This window comes from Cupressus sempervirens, chromosome 2 (assembly GCF_028749045.1).
Source record: "Cupressus sempervirens isolate cs-2001-9-10 chromosome 2, ASM2874904v1, whole genome shotgun sequence".
Lineage (NCBI taxonomy): Eukaryota > Viridiplantae > Streptophyta > Pinopsida > Cupressales > Cupressaceae > Cupressus > Cupressus sempervirens.
In genome coordinates, this window is record NC_143119.1 from 16,466,187 (window position 1) to 16,477,228 (window position 11,042).

The 11,042-nt window shown below is 34.4% G+C and overlaps 1 pseudogene; it reads right to left on the reverse strand.

Annotated features, from left to right (window-relative positions):
- Positions 1-1,799: 1,799 nt before the first annotated feature.
- On the reverse strand, positions 1,800-3,824 carry LOC149570861 (RAN GTPase-activating protein 2-like; annotated as a pseudogene).
- Between the last annotated feature and the right edge of the window lie 7,218 nt (positions 3,825-11,042).

Sequence of the window (11,042 nt, forward strand, 5' to 3'; positions counted from 1 at the left end):
AAGCTATGAAAAATGAGTATGATTCTTTGATAAAGAACAACACTTGGGAATTGGTAGAGTTGCCAAAAGGTAAGAATGCGGTTAACAATAAGTGGGTATATAAGACCAAGTTCAAGTCGGATGGGAGTATTGAAAAACATAAGGCAAGACTAGTGGCCAAAGGGTATTCACAAAGAAAAGGGATTGATTACACAAAAACTTTTGCCCCAGTAGCAAAGATTAGTACTGTCAGAGTTATTATAGCATTAGCAGCTCATTTTAAGTGGCCTCTACACCAAATGGATGTTAAAAATGCATTTTTGAATGGTGAAATTGATGAAGAGATTTATATGACTCAGCCACAAGGATTTGAAATCCAAGGGAAAGAACATTTGGTTTGCAAATTAAGGAAGTCTCTATATGGTCTCAAACAGGCTCCAAGGGCTTGGTATGCTAGAATTGATGAATATTTTCAAATTCAAGGCTTCCATAATAGTCCACATGATCCAAATTTGTATGTGAAAGAATTTGCTAGTGGTGATATCATAATCATTGTGCTTTATGTTGATGATCTTATTATCACAGGACATAGCATGGATAAAATTAGTAAGATAAAGTTAAGCTTGCAAAATACATTTGAGATGACAGATCTTGGTTTTCTACACTATTTTCTTGGTATAGAAGTATGGCAAAAGGATGATGGATTTTATCTTTCTCAAACTAAGTATGCCCTAGACATATTGAAGAGGTTTGGAATGACAGACTGTAAAAGTGTATCTACTCCAATTGCTTCGGGGTTGAAATTAAGCAAGGACATGGAAGGTGAAGATGTTGACCCTAACTTATATAGGCAATTGGTTGGCAGTCTTGTATATTTAACACACACTCGTCCTGATATTTCTTTTGCAGTTAGTGTGGTTTCCAGATTTTTGAGCTCACCTAAAGTCCCACATTGGATAGCTGCTAAAAGAATACTAAGATATGTGAAAGGGACTTTAACGATGGGCATCTATTACTCATTTCATGGAGATATTTCCCTTATTGGCTATTCAGATTCTGATTGGGCAGGATGCATAGATGATCGTAAGTCCACTACAGGTTATGTTGTCTATCTTGGTGCAGGTCCTGTTTCTTGGTGCAGTAAAAAGCAATCTACCATAGCTCTATCCACTACAGAAGCTGAATATACTGCAGCAAATGAAGCAGCAAAAGACATCACTTGGCTACGAGCTATCTTATCAGTCCTTAGGCAACATCATGCAGGGCCTTCTCTACTTCATTGTGACAATCAAAGTGCCATATCATTGTCTAAGAATCCAGTGTTCCATGCTCGCACCAAACATATTGAAGTTTATCATCATTATATCAGGCATCTCCTCCAACAACAGGTGATTCATCTTCAATATTGCAAGACAGAGGACCAGATTGCTGATTTATTCACCAAAGCTTTAAGTGAAGCCAAGTTTGTATCTCTTCGACATCTTTTGGGCTTAAGAGCAGTGACATAATTGTCTCATGGTTGTCATTCAGGGGGGATTCTTATGAATTCCAACCATTGTATTTAGGAAATAACAGATTGTAAATGGGTACCTAACAAGGCTTTAGGTCGGGACCCATCATATGTAGATTATGGGGGGATATTTAGATAGTAAATACTTAGTATTGCTATTGTAATTAATTTAGGGGGGATGTCAACATAAATTAATTACAACAACCAAACAATATGGTCGGCACAGACCAGTGAAATCTCTAGAAACACATGGAAAAAAATGTGTGCAGCCGTTTTTCTCAACTACCACCATTAAATACACAACCAAATCTATCTCTAGAATGCTCTGTAAATTTATTACTCATTCAACTATAAATAGAATGGTTGAGGCAGCGCTCATTTCCTGAGTCTTTTGCTGTGTTAAATTCTCTCTGTTTTTGTTCAAGAAGCTATATTTACTCTTCTTTATTGTCTTCTCACAAACCCATCATCATTACAAAAGATATCAAAATGAAACATGTCTTTAATAACATGAGTGAAAACTAGTAATATTCAGATTAAGGTTGAGCTTGAACTCTGGCAAGCGAAGGAGAGATTACCTGTGGTTCCTAAAACTATAGAACACCTTCATGGGATTAGGAGTATCCAAAGTGATCCAAATATATATACATGTACTAAAGATCTTCATGCCATAGTTTTTCCTCTACCTCAGTGTCGCTGTCAGTGAGCCCCTCTGACTCACTGTCAGTGAAGCCCTCTTCTTCACGTTTATAACCATCCATGTACTCTACTACGTTTAACATCATTTTGTCGGAATCCAGCATTCTGCCAAGTACAGACTCAGACTTACCGCTGGTATCTTTTCTCAGCACATCTTTAATGGTCTCAATTCCTTTTTCATTAATAAAATTCCCATAAATAGAAAGCCAACTGAAATCAGGCTTGTTTGCAACAGCTTCCGCAGCAGCCTTAGCCCCAGTTATAGTCATAGCATTTGCACTCAAATCAAGTTCTTTGAGCTGCTCATGGCCTTCCAAAATGGCTTTGCATATTGCAATTGATCCATAATTCTCGAGTCCATTGTCTCTTGCATAAAACCCGGTCAGCAATTTCTTTACAGCGAGGCATTCTGCTAAAGCCGGAGCTGCTTTTGGAGTGATACAATTTGCTCCAACATTAAGAAACCTTAAATATGGAGTATCTGTATCCTTGAGGCTGCGGGCAATAGCAATCACCCCTTTATCCTGAAGATTCATATATCCTAAATTAACTTCCTAGATGTCCAGAGATGACTCGACTCAGAGCAACCCCGCCCGCTTCCCCAAACATGTTAACTGCTAAACAGAGCGATTTCAACCTGCTTCACCTCCCCAAAGCTTCTACTAAAGCCATAGCACCATGGATACCTATGTAGTTTCCTGAGAAAACGAAACTCTCTAGAGAAATGCATTTCTTAACAAGCTTTGAAATGGTCTGTGCTGCATCATCTCCTGCCTCGGTGTAACTGAAATGCAAACTCTTAATCGTTTCAAAAGATGGAAGCAGCTCACAAATGGCTCTAGCAGCTTCTCCGGAAATGTTGCTTAAAACGAATTCCAACTTTTCCAGTGTTTTCTGTGATTTCAAGAGTGGTGCAAAAGCTGTGACGTCCTTCTCTCCCGATTTGCCTATGTCAAGAGTCAAGGATCTAAGCATGCACCCTTCTAAAGCAGATGAAAATATTGACATAACCTCAAGTGCCTCATCCAAGGGTTTTCCAGAGACAATATGTGTAAGTTGCACATCTCTTAAATTTGTCTGAACACCCATCAGCGCTCTTTTTGCAACAAGGGCTGCCTCCACTCCGAAAATGTGGTGGGCAAAGCATATCTTGGTACAAGAATTCTTAAGCTCTTCCAATGGCCTGAAGACCTGTATGGCCAAGCCTTTGTCCAGAATTTCGAAATAATCCCCGTTCGATATATCGAAAATAGTTTCTCCCATGACAGTTTCTCAAAACAGGAGCGCTCTGGTTCTCTGATTTGTAGCGTAAAATTCAATAAACCTGCGATCAAACCCGGAGCGCTCTGGTTCTCTGATTTGATTTTTCACATACAAATTCCTGTTCTTGTCCTCCACACCAAAAGCATGCAAGGGTTAGCGCAGATTTGATTTTTCACATACAATTACTTTGCTTTATGATATAAACTAGCAGTCGCATGTGCATGCGAAGATTGCGCCGATAGAAGATGCCATTTATAACATGTCAAACAATTTCGAGCCGGCTATGCAGCCGACGAATTCCCCACCGCCCAAATCCAAGGTCATCCCATAACATACCATCCCCATCCACATGACTGTCAGAACTGTCAGATCTGCAGTATTTTTTTTGTTTACAAATAGATTGATAGGAATAATTTAGGTATCTTTTTTATATAATATAATACACCTGTTATAATTTTATACTATATATTGTAAAATAAATTCTAAATTTTATTACGAAAATTATATTTTTAATATTTTAATTGGAAATGTAAAATAGTTATAATAGTTTTTATTAATAAAAAATATAATAGTTTTAATAAAACTCTATCTTCTTTTAATTAAATTTATTTAAATATAACTTTTCATTAGTCTTACAAAATATTAAATAATATTTACTTTAAAACATTTTTTTTTTTTTTTTAATGTTTTGATTATTTAAATATTTAAATTTTGAATAACAAGTCATATAAAAGAGGAAAAATATTTATAGTTTGTAATGTTTCTAAAATAATTATTATTGTGATATACTATAGAATTTAAATTAAATTCATTTTTTATCTTTTAAACATAGTAAAAATAAAATTTCAGCAAATTGTTTATGGAATAGAAAAGTTTTAAATTTAAACATTATATTAATTGAATAAATTTTTAAATAAGAATATATCTAAGATTATTTTATTTTAAAATACTTGATTTATGGATGATATAAAGTATTTGAGTTAGAGGGATGAAGTAAATAGATCATGAACCACAATGTTAAACCTCCTCTCAAATGTGCAATTCTATCCATAATCATAAAGAAGAACATAACTCGCACTATAAATACAATTCTAACCTTAAAATAGTATAAACTTAAACATTATTCTAACCATAATAAAACTTTGACTTTAATCATTAACTAAAATTAATTTTAAATATAACCTCAATCCTAAACTTATTCATAACCATAATTGTATTTATAAAATTTAAAACTTGTTCATAACCCTAACATAAGCATTTAGATTTTTATTTTTTTTGGATAAAGTAATAGATTAGTAATTTCTAAATTTGAGTGAATATATTTATGATTTCTAAATATTTTTTAATTTAAAGGAACACAAATTAATTTTACTATAATTTAATAAATAAGAATATTGTCAACGAGCCCTTGGTCTACTGGCAAAGTTGAATGGCTCACAAAGAGCCCACCAAGGATCAAGTCTTGTTGACTGCATGGCTCCGACATCATAAGGGATGAAGTCAAGATCATGCCCCAAGTGATTTTGATGGCATGGATGCCCCTCAGTCATTGGCTCCAAGTCGAAGAGGTTTGAGGCATGAGTGGGCTTGTATCAAGTTCCTAAAACATCTATGGTGGCCTTCGCTGGTTGGTAGCTCGCAGGCTTCATGCCTCACTGGGCAACCTCGTAGGTCTGAACCCTCCATTAAAAGAATAAATAAGAATATTTTTATGATTATGTTTTAATTATTTAAATTCATTTTCTTGAAGGTACATTGTGAAAGATGGATTGATGAACAACAATAGGTATAGACCTGAGAGTATTTTCTAATCAAGAGCCACTTTTTATGTTAGGTCATGTTGATGCAAGTTCATTACAAGGTGTTCGAACTAGTGGGTTAAGTGTTATGGGATTTGGACTCTAAAGTGTTGATTTCAAGAAAGTGAGTCCTCAAAAGGAGTGTTTTATGAATAAGAATGAAGATGAGCATAGTTACTTATATAAATTTGAAAATGTGTTGATTTATACCATAACTTAAGATTTTTTCATAGTTTGGAGGTCTCGTGGTAAGAGGATATAAGAGTTTCTTAGTAAATGGAGACTAATTTGGCCTAAGTTGGCTTATCATGATCATATGCAAGGTTAGAGTGGTCACATGCTCATGTTAACTTGGAGTCACTTGGCTTTCTAACTACTCTATTTTCCCCACAGGTATATACATGTACTAACATTTGCATTTTAATTAGTATGCCTACAGTACATTATATTGCATGAATGTAATGGTGAGCCCTCTAGTACACCTCTAAGGAATTGTAATTGAGTTCATTGGCTACACAATGTCTTGGCACACCCACAAGGAACCAGGTGCATCTCAATAGAGAACCTTGACTTTTAGGTGATTGAGACGACATAGGAAACTTGTTTACTAACAAGTTCAACTATCTCAACTCTAATTTCCTAATAAAGAGTTTTTCCACAATTTAGGGCTTTGATGTGCAATCATGGGAAACCCTTTTTTTAAATTACTTTATTATATTTTAATTTGTTGCAACAAATTTTTTAAATTAATTAAATTAATACTTTATTTAATTAATTCTTTCTCTCTTTAATTAATTCTCGAGACATTTTAATAATATATTTATCAATTTAGCTAATAATATTATTTAGAATTTATTATTAAAATGAAACTCTTCAATAAATTATTATTAAATTAAATTAATGTAAATATGCCAAAATTAGAACCTTAATTAAATCTTTAAATTTGTTTCTTTCATTTAATTAATTTCTCAATTAATTAAATATTGAATTTTCTTTTATAAAATTTCTATTAAATTAAATAATTAAATATTCTTTTAATTTGATTTAATTGTAATAGAAAATCATCACAAACCCACAAGACTAAATACAACAACACATTATAAAGTACAAAATAAAAGATCGAACTCAAGGGTAAAAAGGTATAAAAAAATCAAATTCTAATATGTGCTTGTGCTAACAACATGTCAAATCAATCAAATAAGGTAAGTTAAAGTTGTCATTTATGGCAACATATTTGTTTTACAGATTAGTCATGTTCATTTGTGAAGGAAAATTGTCTAAGTATTAGACAGTGTTACAACAGCATGACAGATTTGATGATAGTAGAATATTCTCTTGCATAGTTAACCAAAGATGCATGACATCATAATGATGATGTATACTAGTGCACATGTCCATACAATCAACCGTGTTTGAGTTATGAAGGAATTAGTGATGTAGTGATGATACAGAGCAAAACAGAGCATATCAATAGAATGTGTTAAACGATTTGATTTATTGTTTTGAGTTACAATTTCTTAATAAACTTAATAAGCTAACTCTAATAATGTTATGTGAGCCGACTAAAGAAGATTTTACTATTATGATTGGTATAAGTAAAAAACTTCATTTGCGAAGTTAAGTAAGTATAGGAATATGATGATGACAATGTGTGATCAATGATTGCAAAGTTGATATGATCTTGTAAAATGTAAGTAACAAGTGAATGAGATATTTTGATATATGATGCAAAGCATTGTTATGCATAATTATGATGTAGATTGATATGTGTGCAATTGCTCTTGTATGAAGAATTGTCAATTAGAAGATTTGCGAAGTACAACAACTATCTCAATATTGTATGTATACTTATTTCTTGAAGAACTTATTGTATAGTTGCATGTTAGGGAAATGGTCTCTACTTGCACACATTTGTATATTATTTACCAACTCCTAACAAGGTTGAAGTAACTCCTAACAAGGTTGAGGCTTCTAACAAGGTCTAGTCTCCTAATAGGGACTCGAGACACTATACATGCTTCATAGACTCCTAACAGGGTCAATATCCTTAACTGGATCCTTTATATAGTGAATCATCTAGTGGGTTTCATCCCCACCAAGGTTTTCCCTTGGTCAGGGTTTCCCTAGTTAACAAAATATAATGTTATGATCTCTCTTTGTGTATGGTTGCTTATATTGTTTAACATTATTGGTTTACTTTCTTATGCATGTGGTAAAGTAATTAATAATATCCATTTGTGGGTAAAAATATTGAAAATGTTGATTCACCAACACTCCCCCATGCAAACCCGCATCCCCCCCCCCCCTTCTTAGTATTATCTATTTCTAACAATTGGTATCAGATCTTAGTTATTCAGAAGAGGCTTAACAACTTGAATAAGATCCCTATGGATATGGAATAACTGAAGAAGAATCTTGAAGAAGCACTTGAACAGATTGATCTCCTTACTAATGAAAGAGATGGCCTTAAAGATAGATACAAGGATGCAAAAGCCTACATTGGTGAATTAAAGGACAAAATAGATGACCTTAAGCAAAAAGGATCTAGTAAGCAAACCAGTGATGATGATGATGAAGATTTGAAGAAAGAAAATGAGATCCTAAAACATGAGTTAAAGATAGTTGAACTTAAGCTCGATCTTAAAAAAAATGGAGGAAAAAATGACTTTGAAATTAAAGCTGAAAATGTAGATCTGAGATCCTAGTTAAGCAAGGTAACATTTGAATTGGAATCTATCAAGTTAGAGCATGCAAAATTAGAGAAATACAACACTGTTGCGAAAGGTGAGTGGTACAAGGCATATGCACCGAGTTGTGGTGCCAAAAAGGTGACAACAAAATTTTTGTTTTCCTATTTTAAACAGCGCGTATGCACTATAGCGTGCACGCACTATAGCACGCACGCGCTTTAAAAAAAATTAAAAGTATGAATGATGGGCTGCAAACCCGCAGCCCATCATTTTCATTACCATTTTCTTCTACTCCTACAACGAGCAGCGCGTACGCGAGTTGAAGACTCAACGTTTGCACCACCATTTGCCAAAATGCCTCCTCGTCGACAAAATCCAAGACCACAAGCGCACCCACGATGACGCCATAAGTGATATAAACCTAACTTTGCGTTGTTTGATATATTTTTCATATTGTTTTGTAAGTTTTTTATATTCTTTTGTAGGGTTTTTACAAATTTCATTTAGATTTGTTTATTTATTTGAATTTCAATTGATTTTTTATCAGGAAATGTTCATAATCAACCAGAAAATCCACAAGAACACCAAAACCCTCAAGAACCCCAAAACCAAAACCCTCCTCAAGAAGAAGAACAAATTCCACAACCCGAACCAATTGCAAGACCTCCACCAGGCACACAAGAAAATCTAAGAAATGAAATAGAGAGAGGCAAAACTGAATTAGAAGGAATCATTGCTCGGTTGAAAGAATCCGGACAAACCAATCCAATGAGGGCTCAATTGGCATCATCCCTCGAATCCATTAATACTCAGATAGCCTCAGTTAGTGGTCAGTTAGATATTTGGCGGGCTAAGAGGGATGAACAAAAATGATTTTATGCAAATAAATTGTCATATCAAGATGTTAAAAAAAAGGAAATACCAAAAGGTAGTATATGTGCATTATTTAGAAAACCCGGTGAGCAAAATACTGTTAGAGAGGGTACTAAATGATTCCCCATCCATTGGTGCATACATGATGCTATTAGAAATAATTTTTGGGATAGATGGTGGATGGTTTTTGATGCCCCTCCTTGCAACAATCACGAGGTCCCCATGTATTTTTTGAAGAAATTGTATTGTGAGTTTGTCCTTGGGGAGATCCCCAATTATTTTGATATGTTAGACTCCCAAGGTAGAGGTGGGGGGTCGTCATCTGAGAGGCCTGGAGCACGTCGTGACCCTAATGTAGTTAGGGCACCCGTGGTCCATCCACAGCGTGAGCATGTGATTATTCCTTCAGTTGTGAAGGAACATGTAGAGGCCAACACTCTAGGGACCATTAATGCTTTGACACAGACCCTCATCCATTCCACAAGCCCATTAGTTGAGGAGGAGCCTTCTATACGTCGTGGTCACATGTGCACTTCATGCGGATCCCTATGCACATTTGGCACTCATGTCGGAGATGGTGCAGATGATGGGCTTGTCACCGATCAGTTCCTGAATGAGACATTTGGCACTGACACACAGGTAAATTACTAATTTGATCACATTTCATATGTATAGTGAATGATTAATTAATTAGTATTTATTGACATTGTTCAAAATTTAGGGTCAAAGTGTTCCTGGGCCTAGCAGTGATCCTCCAGGCCCATTTTTTGTCCCTTCGACGAGTCCTGAGGTATGTATCAATTTAATCATTTTAATTAATACATATATTTATTACATAATCATATTAAGGATTGACCAAAAAAAATATGCATGTGCATCAGTTCTCCACAGGACCCTCAACCTTTACCACAGACGTAGAGCAGAGACATCATACGAGCTTCACACAGGTACAGTTGTTTCATGTTAATTTAATTCATTTGATTATATTTATTCCATGTTTCATGTTAGATATAACGTGTATTGTATGACGTGCAACTCATGATGTCGGACACACCTCCTCATCTACGACAGTCTGTTGATAGTGGAGTGGTCGTAGCTGTGGCTAGCTCACAGCCACTGACGAAGGTATGAAAGAATTTTATTCATTTTAGTTGTTGTTTATAATAGTTAATCTCAAATTTTCTAATTTTATTTATAAGTGATTATATTTATTGAATTTTTGTAGGGTCTTGTCATGCCTGATTGTCCATGAGCATTTGAGGTGGACTTACAGAGTGACTATTTGTTGGCGGTAAGAAAATAATTGATTTTGTGAGTACATATATTTGATTTCAACGTATAATAAATATTGATTCATATCTACTTTCTTTGTATTAGTTGGACCTGGAGAAGAGCCTCAACAAGAGGTCAAGTGAGCGTGTCAGGAAGGCCTCGTCATCTCCACTGTCTCCCTCCACACGACGGCAGAGGACGTCGAGAGACTTGTTTCCTTCCCCTCGTGGGAAGGAAAAGATGTAGTTGAGATATTTGATACATATATATAGAGACTTGTTTCCTTCCCCATGTATAGATATAGGCATCTGAGAGACATATTCGATACACATTTGATGTACATATGACATTCTATATTTGATGTATGACATATTTGATGTATGACATTATTGGTTAATATATGATATGTTTGTTCATATACGACATTATTGGTTATCATAATATATTATGTGTTTGTTAATGTATATGACATTATTGGTTATCATTTTATATTATATGTTTGTTCATGTATGACGTTAAATTAGATATGTTTGTGTATGACATTAAATTAGATATGTGCATGTATGAAATTAAATTCAATTGCTAGAGAGTTGCCATTATGCCTTCCAACTAGTAGATGTTCTTTTTTGCTTTATTAGTATTTCTCAAAAATTGCAAAGAAGTTGTTTCTGGTAGTATCTACTATAGTCCTACTCAAATATGTTTTCAAAAATACTTAGTATGGCAAAGAAATGTCTATGGAAAGCTTGTCAAATAGGATATTAAAGAACTAAATGTGGATAGTCATTAGTACCCATCAATAAGAACACGGACATCTTTCTCAAGCAAGCCATATGACATTAGCAAGTAATTTATAAATTTCCTTTGCAAATAACTAGAAGATGCTATGAATCTTAATACAGAGTTAATCACGAACTCATTATTCCATCCAAGAAGCATATATCACCCTAAGCCAAT